Source organism: Eufriesea mexicana, unplaced genomic scaffold (assembly GCF_001483705.2).
Source record: "Eufriesea mexicana isolate 0111107269 unplaced genomic scaffold, ASM148370v2 scaffold1121, whole genome shotgun sequence".
NCBI lineage: Eukaryota > Metazoa > Arthropoda > Insecta > Hymenoptera > Apidae > Eufriesea > Eufriesea mexicana.
This window is the reverse complement of record NW_016909245.1, coordinates 96,787-109,910: the sequence shown is the minus strand read 5'-3', so window position 1 is coordinate 109,910 and position 13,124 is coordinate 96,787. Positions and strand designations below refer to the sequence as shown.

General features: G+C 42.3%; 1 long non-coding RNA gene across 1 annotated transcript in view; it reads right to left on the bottom strand.

Annotated features, from left to right (window-relative positions):
- LOC108547576 (uncharacterized) overlaps window positions 1-12,911 on the bottom strand; it is a 30,343-nt gene extending 17,432 nt beyond the window's left edge. Inside the window, exons 1-2 of the long non-coding RNA XR_001890215.1 lie at window positions 12,846-12,911; window positions 8,724-8,920 (exon numbers count right to left, since the gene is read on the bottom strand). This is a non-coding gene — a long non-coding RNA (uncharacterized LOC108547576). The remainder of the gene's footprint in view (window positions 1-8,723; window positions 8,921-12,845) is intronic.
- Between the last annotated feature and the right edge of the window lie 213 nt (window positions 12,912-13,124).

The window sequence follows — 13,124 nt, the reverse complement described above, 5'->3', positions numbered from 1 at the left end:
TAGAATAAATTTGTTGTAAATTAATCCTTACCGTGTAACCCAAAAATTCTGATTTTAATGGGAATTTGTATATATATAAAGCATATGTAATATAATGTAACTAACTTGCTGTGTTCTAATGTACACACAAAGTAAATAAAGAAGTGTAGAAGCTATAAAGATATGGAAATGGACAAAAATGTAAACGAGAGAGAAATTAATTTTTATGCGAAATTACGCGTAATTATCTATAATTTACGACTTAATACGAGCTATGGTATTTTAAATACCGTAAAAGTTTTTCATAAAACGTTGAAAACTAAACAGACCAGGTGTATGTTTAACAGGCTAGAAAATCTAAAGACGTAGAATAAAAAAATGTAAGATATTAAGCGCGAATTAATTCTAAGCGTGTCTCGGATATCGTGGAGCAGTTTTCAGCGAAGCGTTGGAGACGGCAGAGAGAGTGGAAGAAAACGCTATGATACGTTCACGTGAATTAATTTTTGCGCGCTAATCGTGACCAGCAAGCATTTGTCAAACATCCTGACAGACTTCTCAAGTAGGAGCAAAAGAAGAAGGTCGCACGAAATATTTATCGAATTGTTGGACGAGGAGCAAAAGGAGAGACGATTTTTCCTTCTAAAAATGAAAGGAACTGTATCACCTAGGGTATCGTGTCTTCTAGGGTTATTTCTCTTCATTTGTCACCAAAATTTCAATCAAATTCTATAGAAACCTTGACGCTTTAAACAACGTTAAACACAGTTCAACTTACGTAGAGTCCATTCGATAAACTAAAGGGAAATAAAGGGATCAGTATAAACTGTGGTTTTGAATCCTAAAATTTTCCTCAAATTCTCTAAAATTTTCTATGATCCAAACATCGTCAAACACAGTCCAACTCACCGTGAGTTCCAGTAATAAACAAAAACCAAATACAGGAATATAAACGACCACTATCGAGCCCTAAAATTTCCCTTAAATTATCTGAATTCTCAAGTCGTCAAACGTCGTCAAACACAGTCCAATTCACTCGAAGTTCCAATAACGAACGAAAATCAAATACATCAATATAAACAGCACTATCGAGATCTAAAATTTCCCTCAAATTCCCTAATTCAACTCGTCAAACATTCTCAAACACAGTTCAACTCACCATGAGTTCCAATAACGAACGAAAAGCAACTAGCCGAGTTACAAATGGTGGTTACGACCATCTAGGATGGTTTTCGTGTCTTCAGTGACTTGCATATATCTTTCTACGCGTTACAGAAGAATAAAAGCGCAAATAAACAGGATTTTACGAACTCAATGCAATTACGCGAATTTCCTTATGATAGTTCTAAGAATGTAATTGAACGGGTTTAATCAGAGTGCAGCAACGGCCATGGAGTTAATGAGTCGTGGAAAATGCGAGGCACGGTGGGTAAAAACTGAAAGCTAAGCGCGAGGAAGTTAGTTAGACAGCACTTTCAGTCGTGTTGGTCGTCGAAGGGATACCTCTTGTGTACTTACGCGCGCTCGTTTTATCTGTCCTCCATCTGTTTTGTTTCAGACGTACGTTTTGTTCCAGTCGCGTTATCCGCGGCGCGAATCTGTCTCCCTTCGTGAAACGAGACCAAAACGAGTCGACGATACGTGACTCGTTTTTCTTCGCCGTATCTAATGATAGGTAATTTACCATCTTTTCGGCAATCACCGGCACAGTTCTTAATGACTTTTGACCGAGCGATAATTTTTCAGGGATACCGGTTGACAGACCGCGACAGAAGTATCTTTTCTGGCCAGCTGCCCTGTGACGCTTACTCAAAGATGTTATTATCGAAATTCGGCCAACTGACGAAACGAATAGGTGGCCTAGAAGAGTGTCTCACAGTCGTAAATATCACCTCGGACCGACTCGTATCTATCATTCTAATAATCTCAACGCGAGTTAACGCGCGGTGGTAATAAACCGATTAAAACCGCCAGACCATAGAGACACCGGTTTTCAGACCTCGACAAAAGTGTCTTTCCTGACCAGTCTCGCGATATCTATCCGAAATTTACGTTACTATCGAAATTTAATCGTCGACTTTAAACAGACAATCTAGAAAATACCTGTCCGATACCCTGAAGTCGTAAATCTCGTCGGACCGACTCTATATCCATCGTACTAACACCGAACAGGTTGCCACAAGGTAGCACGCGTGACAAAATCAAGCAGAAGCGAATTTAATGATCCGATGAAAATTACAACTAATCACAGCGTGGATTAAAAAGATTCGACTGTAAGGAAAATTCGATACCGCGCTTCTCGCGGGGCCCCATCGCTTACTCGCAAGCAATACCTCTCCCTCGCAAAAGAAGAAGGAAGAAAGGGTTGAAGGAGGCGGCAAAGAACGAAGAAATTAATTAGAAATAAGCATAAAAACTAGCACGAAAATTGCATACTCCCGCGGAGAGAGAAAAGCAAAGAACGCGACGCCACCACGCGCAGCAACGCGCCACGGTATCGCTTGGCAGGCTGAATTAATGAGTAGCAAGCGGTACTCGAGCAAAACTGAAGTTCAGATTACATAGTCGAGTAATAATGATTAATGTCTCCTAAAAACTAATTACGACCGAGCAATAAGAGCGATAAGTGCGAATTTCGTACGTGCTCGGAGGTCGTCCCTCGGAGCTTTCGGATATTAACGCGGCCCTATGCAGATTCCCGGATGGAACGGCGGAAAGTGACAAGCGGCTGTGTCGACCGCGAGAGCGCTCGCCGGGGTCCGTTCTGTCGCGACGAATCGCCCGATACAACGATAAGGGTAAAAACGGAACAGCAAATGAAATTTCTGCCAACCGTGGGCGTGCCGCGGCGAATCGAGCCCTGCCGGACGCGCCGACTCGATCTACCCCAATTATCTATCTGACCGCATTATCTCGTCCCTCTTCTTCCGCGCAGAAATTCATTAAACAGTCGCTCGTTGCACGAACGGACGTCCTGCGAAGTTGGAACAGTCGAGAGAAATTTCGGAGCGGAGACAGGCTAGGGGCGGAGTGCCTGTTTAGACGAGAACGATGCAAGTTGCAGGATCACGAGCAGTTGCCAGTTAAACCGTTTTGAACAGTTTGGTCCCTCGAATTGGAATTTTAGCTTCGTGTCGATGACGAATCACACTGCATGCTCCTGTGATCCTTGCGAGGACTATCTGGCACCAAACTAGACAAAAATAAGAAATGAAAGAAAGAATTCGAGAGCAGAGGTAGCGAGTCTTGGAGTGAACGAAGATTGATCGTATTTTAAGAGAAACTTGTCATTTTTACCTGTCTGGTTATGATTCTCAATTCTTTTCTAAAATATGTCAGCTCTTAGCCTAAAATATATTTAACATTCGTTCCACCTAACAAGCAATTTTCCATAGGCTTGAGATAATTCAAGATCCGATACTTTCGCCCAGTTTGAATACACTATATGCCTCGCTGATTCTTTTCTATAAACAAGAAAAATATATCATCAAAAGGACACAAAACGAGAGAGGTAAGGACTTATGACTACTTGATTCCGTGGAAGTTTTTACATTTTGGTAAATTTCCTAAAGTTTCCGACATGGGGTCTTCGCTCGTACTATCATGACAGCGTCCTGCCAATAAACCCTCTGTACACGAAGGGCGGAAGAGACGGAGAGAAAAGAAAAGAATAAGTAAAAGGCGAGATAGGGGAAGGCGTTTAGCATCTGCCTCTAATAACGAAGGCTGGAGAACGCGAAACTACGCTGAACGACGTTCCGCGAGCAACAAATGAGCGCCGATTTGTATTTTATCGCTTTATAGCCCTGGAGGTGGGGAACGGGGTCCGCGGCATCCTCGTAATTAACACGTTAATGCAATAACTCCGTGGCTCTCATTTGCGGCTTAAAGACGAATTACGGCCACGCCGGGACCCTTAAGTGTTATCAAGCATGCCGCTTTACAGCGTCCTTCTGCCACGACGATAAACATTCTAGCACGATACCGTCGTAAAGGCTCGTTTACACTGCCGCGACAAGGCGTAAGAAATTCGCCTTTTTCACGACTAGGGGTACTGGTGGTATTCATAAACGGTGGACGCGTCGCAAAACATAGGAATATCGCGAAAAATCGCGAGAGATTGCGGAAAATCTTTGCTTTTCGCATTAGCCTTACAGCGAGATTGCTTTGGTTGGAGATTTTAACGAGAATAATGGCGTAACAGCTTTAACACGGATTATTCTTTCATTACTTTCTCTTTGGGTGTTTTCAGAATTTTCTGACATGCTTTGCTAACTCTATCGGTCTAAAAATCGGGAATATTGGAAACTTTTCCTTTTCTCGTAACAAAGGGTGGTTACCAATCTTGCTCAGCTTGATGTCATCGCATAATTGGTCGCGCAGATAGATTTCTAGATTGTATTGGAAAATTGAGACCGCCTAGTACATATAGATCCCTGGGACTACAATTGCAAATCCGTCAATCCTACAATTACATTGGCGTAACAACTGTTAATCATTACTTCGGAGTCATTGCATAATCGCACGAATCATGTGGCATAACAATGTTCATTTACCGCTGCAGACATTAATTACTAAGTAATTATTCCTACTTTGTAGTACCTAGAATAATAATTAAATACCCTCCCGCGCCAAAATCTCTACTACTCGCGTTCTTACCAATAAATAGTCAGTTGAATCGGAGCTTAACGAGCCAAACCGATCCGTATGAAATTAATAATCGCACTGGACTTTCATCGGGTTTACAAAAAAGTAATAAACGCTGGCACGATCAGGCGTAAAACTCGTTTCCCTCCGCGTTCGAATTAGATACCTCGTTCGTAGCTTGGGCTGCACGCCGCGTGGCAACACCATCCAGAGGCAAAGATGATCCAAGAAATCGATACGAATTATAAATCGCGTCTACAGAAACAAACACACCAGCTTGGCTACGACTTGATTAATCGAACTAATAATCGAACTAACGATAAAACTAATTATCGAGCTCGTCCTTTTTCTCTTGCGCTAGTCGAAAAGCTCGTCAGCCGCTTTGGGCCAGACAACGTCGATAATCATCGGCAGATAATTGTTTGAAATTGCGTCGTTTAGCGGATATTTATCTGATTGCTCGCAGGTGATGGTGTCATTAACAAGATATACGTAAATAAGCGAAATCGTGCGAGTACCCTGGCAAGATCCGATCTGACCGCGTGACACGCCCATACTTATCTGCGACTTTGGCGTTTGTACTCGTTAGCTTAAACTGCTTGCAAATTCATAACGATACGTCACACCTCTGTACACTCTGAGATTAATCGCGATTCATTTAGCTTCGGATAAATCGGATTATAAATAAAAATCTCCGTTCGCGATGAAGAAGCTCCACGATACACGATACTGAGAGGTTGCTATTGCTAATCTACGTTTGATACAGAGTGCAATAGGTCCTTACTGTCGTGCATTCGACCTTTTGTGGATGGAACCAGTCGAAGTTGGTGTGTCAATTCTATTTAGTGTGTAACTAACAACGTGCTCTCATACCTAGAAGTACACTGGTGTCATCTTGGAATCGGTATTAAAAAAACGAAGAATTTAGAAAAATTTATCAATTCTACAATAACAAAGTGGAGATCTATTCTTTGTGTTTCATGAAAAATCAATGAACTCCTCTACATTATGTTTCGAAAACGTGGATTAGAGCATTAAAAGGCTACCTGTGGCTACCAGCCGTAGCAAACTCGGCAGGAAGGGTCAAAATTCGAAGAAATATTATTTCGTATGCAAACCACGATGCGACGCATTTATCTTTATGTAACTTACGAATTAACGCGAATCGCAGAGGGTTGGAAGTTGCAGAAAGCCAGTGATTCGCAAACTTTCACCTCGCAACTGTTCTACCTTAGCTTTCGACGCGTCGAATCGCCACACCTGGTCACCGATCGCCGCGATTATTTTCTCTTCGATCGATCAAACCGGCAGTAACTGCGGTCCGATGCATAATCGACGTTCGCGTAACACGATGATCGAATCAAACGCCGTAATAACGCGATCATTCCAGATGCTCGATGATTTCGCAACCGTGGGCCAGCTCGAGGCGGTGTCGACGAAATTCCGCGGGTGCGTGGAAGGAGGCGGGTAATGAAATTACGATAAAGGAGCATCGCGGTGGCCAATTAAGTGGCGATAATGGTAGAACTCGCTGTATCCACATATTACATGGAATTATTACCCGATGCAATCTCGGCCCAGGGACCGAATGGTAATTGAAAGCGTACAGCAAGGCGTACAGCAAGGCGTACAGCAAGGCGTACAGCAAGGCGTAAGCTTCGCCACGATTATGAATCTTGTTGGGAGATAGGGACACGCTCGGAGTAACTGTAAACGCGAAAGCTGCAAGTGTACCGAAAGATGACCGAATGCGACGCAGGTGAAGATTAATATGTCGCAAATGAGGGGAAAATAAATTTAACGCGAATCGTATGTGAAACGAACACGAATTAAAAGTAACAACGAGTTCGTGCTTTAATGGAACGAAGAAAATGAACTAAACGAAAAGGAATTCTAACTAAAGCCGAAGAAAAGAAGTCGATCGAGATCCAAATGAAAATGAGTCGAATGTAATCCGAGTGAAAATAAATTAGGTACCAATGGAATAAGAAAGGTATCGAGTTAAATCGACTATCAAAGAACCAGCACGACCTAAGAGAGAATAAATTCAGCGCGAATCGAGTAAAAGGGAATCGTATAAATCAAGAATAAATTAAACGAAAAGGAGCTTAATACAACTATGAGCCAAGTGAACAGGTCCAGCGCGAACCAAATGAAGCGGAACTTAGCGTAAAGCGACTAAAAAGAAAAGAAAAAGGAGAAAGACAGTAAACGACATGAATGATATTACCAATTCGCTGGTGATGGCCGTTACTATGCCATTTCGATACAACATCGCATTCGTAATCGAAATTGCGGGTTTAATGGAAATCGCACGGCGAGATTAGTAGCGAAACATTAGTAATTCATTTCGCGTACCAATCAATCGTTTAAATCTGCATACAATACCGCATTGCATCTACGATCTACGAATAAATCGTCCCGCTGCAAAGTATTTAGCTATCAGAACACTCGGACGTCTGTGAACCTGCTGCAAGAGCAGCCGTCGCGATAAATAATCGAATGCGATAGCCGAACCGCTTCTAAACCGAATCTGCAAGTTAATTGACACGTACTAAATTCTATTCAGGCAGCGATCGCCTCCTAATAACGCGGCCCAAGGCAAATAAAGCAGCATATTAAAAGGTTGGCAAAAGACACACGCGCTGTGCCCCGTGGATCTTCGCTGGCCTCACGAAACCCATGCACACCTTGTAATCTTGATTCTCAATTGGTGTAGAAGGAGTTTGCTCGTTTCTTAATACATTTTTGTAGGCCGGCTGCACCTGTTGCTCACGAAGGACGAAAGGAGCCGGCTAATTATGGAGCAATCAATTACGAAAGCCCGACACACGGGACGAGCTGCCGAACACTTCGTCTCGTCCTCTTTGGCTCGTTCACGTGGCCACTACGATCGATCCTCGATTATCCGTTAATTTCTTAATTGCTGGAATCACTTAAGCGTCGCCGATAAGCGTGCTTCCTCTTCGTTTGTATCGAGATCCAGGCACGACGTACAGACACTGATTTTAAAAGCCAACCACAGGGCGGGAGTCATGCGACGAGATGGAGGCTGAAAGATAGGAGTCAGATAAAAAAAGCAGAACGTTGCGGAGAAACAAAACATTTTACGTTTTTAGGATGCTACTCTATTAAATCGACGAATATTAATTCTTTTCCATCTTACTTCAGGTGCATACCCACAACTTCAAACTCGTCTTCGTTTCATCTCCAGATTCGACGTTTCTAAATCAAACAGTAGGACACTTTCTCTATTATTTCTGAATAAAACAAGGATCTACCAACTGCGACAGCTATCGATCTCCAATTCCTCAGAATTATCGAACAAACCTACCTAGCCTTATCCTGTTACACCCTTGGAAAATTGCATTCTTACGCCGATATACCGAAAGCAATTGTTCACGGTAAATCAAAGGAACTTCTAAATTCCCGTTTTGCCAAGAGGACCTCGCCACACGAAGCTTTCCTTGCCTATTTCGCGACCATCATCGGGGCGACTTACTCGTCGCACAAACGAGCGTGCAGAATTCCCGACGATTGGTTTTCGGCGACGAGGAAGAACGGCGTGGCGCGAGGACAAGCGGGCAGGTAGCAGCGGTGCTCTCGCTTAGCTCGTTAAAAGGAACCGCCGTGGCGGCGCAATATCTCATTACATTTTTGCCACGCCGCGTAATAGCCTCTCGATTTACACTCCCGGCACCGAGGTGTACTCTTGCCTGTTGGCCGCCCGTTAGGTGGCAACCAATCGAGCCGATGAACGAAGGTAAACCTTCGTCCAAGCGAAGCGCTAACCAGTAACCAGTCACTTCCACAGTAATTACGGGGCTGGCTCGCGTTCGCGTTTTATAGGCGAACCCTGGGCGACCGAGACGAGACCAGACGAGACGACTCACTCACTCGATTATTGCATTACCCATGCATAGCCTTAGTCAATACCAGCCCCAAGCTGTGCCCGCGTACACGATCTCTCTTTCCGTGCTCTTGTTCCTATGCTTATTCTTGTTATCCCTCCTCTCCCAGGTTTCGCCATTGTCCATTGCGTATGCAAGTTTCGTCTGCCCCTTACAGTCTTACAGTCTTAAGTCTTACAGTCTTACCTCGAATTTCAGTAACCAACTGGAAGGGGATAATTGCGACGAGATTTCGCAGCTCGGTCTGATTCAAAAGCCTCGGGAGTTGGTGTCGTAACCCTGCAGCTATGGCCGAAGACTCTGCCTGTACTCTTATCGGTGTAACGCGCGCTTTTGTAATACTTCAGTATCGTCACTCGGACACGTGTTTACAGCTTGACGTTCTGGAATGTAAATACAAAGATGTAATTAGTACCTGAAGCGGTATTCTAACAGTTAGTACTACGCTAACTAGTTAATCTACTCCATCTTCTTCTTTCGTCAATTTAAAACACATATCTAAAATATATTATCCAATTACACCTAACTCTATATCAAACTCTTGCCTCTAACTTAGACATAGTCAACCTATCGACCTTCGCGTCTCGTTCAAGATACCCCTATCACAGTGCCACACGCGGAGCACCCCAAAGTTCGTCGACCTCTTCAAACAAACCCCCAGTCGCGAATACGAATAAGTTTTATGGACGTTGATATTATTCCCGAAAATGTTCGATTTCCAGGATCAAGGGTATGACGCGCGCGCGTGCTACGCGCGAACGTGTATATACACATCGCCGTGGCACTTAACATATTTCCACGATGCGCCACGTCACGCAATCCACGATAATACTAAATACCACCGGCTACCGACGGAAACCCTCTTCGCCAACGTAGTCGGCTCGCGTGTGCCCGAGAGACGGATTTACTCGGCGCGGGGATCAGAGGTAATTCGTTATCCTGGGGGCAGATACGCTTAACACAGCCGACAAAAAGGTACACGCCGGAATATCCAAGAGGTGGCGAACCGTGCAGCTGGCCAGAGGAGAAAGAAACGGGTTCAAGATCTGTCAGCCAGAATGTCCACCGCTAATTAAGAAATCGAACTTCTCCGGGTGCATGAGGCGGGTTCCAGTGGCGTACGTTGGTACCGTGGAGAAAGAAGTTGTTGAAAGGAGGATAGGAAGTGAATCAACCTGTGGAAAAGAAAAGAATTAGAACGAGAAGTAACTGGAGGAACCGGAAGAGTGAATAACAAGAATCATTGGGAGGTACGATTATCGCACCAGCTCGATCTTCGTTCATCGTTTAATTAGTTTCCTATAGGCGAGTCAGTGAGGTGAGCACAGGTTTTTTCGAGGCTTGCAGTAAGTGTTTCGTGTTTGGAGAATACTCGTAGTACCAGGTCGAGGCATCTGAATTTGGAAACTGATGTAGACTTTCTTGCAGTTTTATTAAGGTACAGATGTAATAGGTAGGTATGTGTAGTTATTTACCTTCAGTAGTTCTAGTGTTAAGAATGCGTAACTCTTAACACGACAATTATACAGGATAAGTGGGAATGGTTTTTCTGTCTGTTACATCTTGCTGGAATTGTGGAGGCTTGAAAGTTTCTAATTGTTGAACTGCACGTTGAATTAGAAAAAGAAAGAAAAATAAGTATTCGATGATAAAATGTGTCTTGAGTTTATATACGACTCTCTGCTAAGTATAGTGAGTTCCTTATGAGATCTGAATTACATGTATTGAAACTATTGAATATTAGTTATTCAGTATATAGGATACTTTTTCTTTTGAACGTGTTTTATAGTTTCCTTTATGGAGCATATTCCGTTGCAGCTTTAACAAGACACTTCCTTGAATATTTTTAAACACAACTCAGTTCGCCTGAAAAATTCAAAGAAAAAAATCCATTTATAAATTTCCGTTATATTTATTTTGGATCATTTCATTTCTCATCTCGGAAGAATTTTTAGGCAGTTTGTAAATTTATATTATTATCGTATTATAATTAGATCGATACTTCTAATAATAATATTTCAATTTTTTCGTCGATCCAATATCCCAAAACCGAAGCTTTTATTTCGCATAATTTTGGAAACTTTTTTAATAATATACTCGCAGGACCGAACACTTATTTCCCCCTAAATTTTTCTTTTCTCTTCGTTTCTTTCTTCAACCGCCTCTTACCATCCACAGAATCGAATTTACTGTCATAGGTGCGCCGATACTTTCGCGCTAATTACCGCGAGAAACGCCGCTTTATGACCGTACTTTATAGACGGTGATTTTTAACGGGGAAATATAAATAGCCGTTTGTTTTGCATTCTTCTGTTTTCTTACTGCCTCTCGATGATTCGTTGGGTTTACGCCTTTAACGGTACCGGAAGAGAAGCCCTCTTAATTTCCTTTCCCCATAAGCCGTTTTCATCGCTTTGAAAATACTTTTATCACCGTGACTCCATTTTGTTACCAGAACGGATTTTTATCTCGCATTATTCGAATCTAACTAGGTTTACATTTACTGGTTTACAATAAAAAGAAAATTTCTATTGTATTTTTACTATTTGAAAAATTTAAGTTGGTAGTCTTGCTTTTATCGATGTCTGTTACGTAAAGCTTATGTTCGAAAGGCTTTATCGTTTCGTTAAATAAACGAAACAATAAATTTTACAATATTTATCATCTATTAAAAAATATAATATATCATTTAAACATAACTCGTTCAAATAATAATCATACTCTAAAAACGCGATTTATTTTTCACCTAATATCTATTACGCGTTACGAATAGATCTAGCTACAGATAAGATGAAAAACAAATATACTCGATTCACGGGAATCTCTGTTCATAAAAATAATTAAAAAAGAAAAATTCGAAGCTTTATACCTTTCAACCGAATCCAAAAAGGAAAAGATGATTTAATCTCCCCTTAATTTCAAACGTGTCGTCCATCGTGCCTTATGTTGTTTCGTATCAATTCGTCGCATTTACACGTATCATGCACTCATTCACTAGCATCACAAACATTGTCCAAAAACGCATAATTAGGCACTATCCAATGACAAGGATTAAAAAATTCATACATACACATCCATTCTACACGCAAATGCATTAATAAATCGAACCGTAAAAACTCGAAACGTCTTTGATTCTTTTCCGATTTATTACGCAACACTTTCATAGACGCCATATTTTTTCTAGTTCGATCCAGTTGCGCAGTAGGTCGCAAACGGCGCATTAATTGCGCGCATTACCGTCGCATTCTACATACGGCACCCTGTCCTATTCAGGCCCGTATAACGTCGTGATGGTAATTTCCATGTAGGATCACGTTGTTCGCGACAGTCGGTAGCGAGATTCACAGACGCAAAAAGCAGCGATATGCGTGCGGGAATCTTCCCTCCGTGCGCAGTGAGCAACATATACGTGCACGCATACTTAATTACCGGTCACCGTCGGTCTATACGGTACAGTGGCTCGCCGGAGGAAAATCGTTATCGATCATACGTAAACGACGCGCGTGAGCTACAGCGCGGTCGTGTATCGCGGTGCAACGACGAATTAACGATAGCGAGGGTAATGGTAATGCCGTATTACCGGAGAGAGGTTCGTTCCACGGTAATTCGTCGACGCGATCGGAAAGAAGACGTAGAGCCCGTTGTCACGTGAGCGAGGTACTGGACCTCGGATCGAACACGTTTAATTTCGTCGTGATGGTAGCGCGGTAATTATAGGCATTTACCGGTCGTGATACAACATTGTAAACATTCTCGATCTCGCTGGCACTGGTTACGAGCGGCGTACGATGGACGTTAAGTGTCTTAAGGGATCCAGTACAACTATCTTGCTGGATTTGCTTTCGGGCTTGCTTCGAGTAACCTCGACGAATGGTCGATTTGTAATTGGGATATATACCGTTTCTTTTGTTTTTCCCCGCGGTGGAATTATTGTGAATTGCACAGGGTGTGGTCAATTCGCGGTATAAGCGAGAACAGGGTGATTTCGCGTAGAAAAATAAGAAAAAAGTTTCAAAGAAATTTTTATTATATTGGATTTTTTTCTCGGGAAAAATGATTTAGACGTATGATGTTGTAATAAAAGAGAGAAAAAGGGGGTTGCATAAAGATATTCGATTACTCCAGGAACTTTGATGAAATAAAAAGTTGACCACCTAACCTAACCTGTCATTTAATCTTTACGATCGACACGAAGCAGGAGTTTTGTCCATTTCTAGCTTATATTTTTTACACTTTAAATATCGAGATACAGGAGATCAAGTCGGGGAATGTACGCTGCGCAATTAAAAAAATATAATTTTCACTTACCAATAATTCGGACGTTAATCTAGATGTAATACGTTCGTCTCGATATTCTTGCTATTTTCGTCGAACATTCGTGACAGGCTGACAGAACAAGAATGACCGGGGCAAAAATGAGCACTGAAATGAGAAAAAGAAGCGAATGAAACGTTGCTCGCCGTAAAATGATAAAGTAATATTAATGTAAATAAGTCCGTGACGCGTTCTGTTCAGTTTTGAATATTTCTCGAATGTTAATTATCGGACATCACGGGATGCGCGCGTATCGCCGGTCGGTTTTTCTTG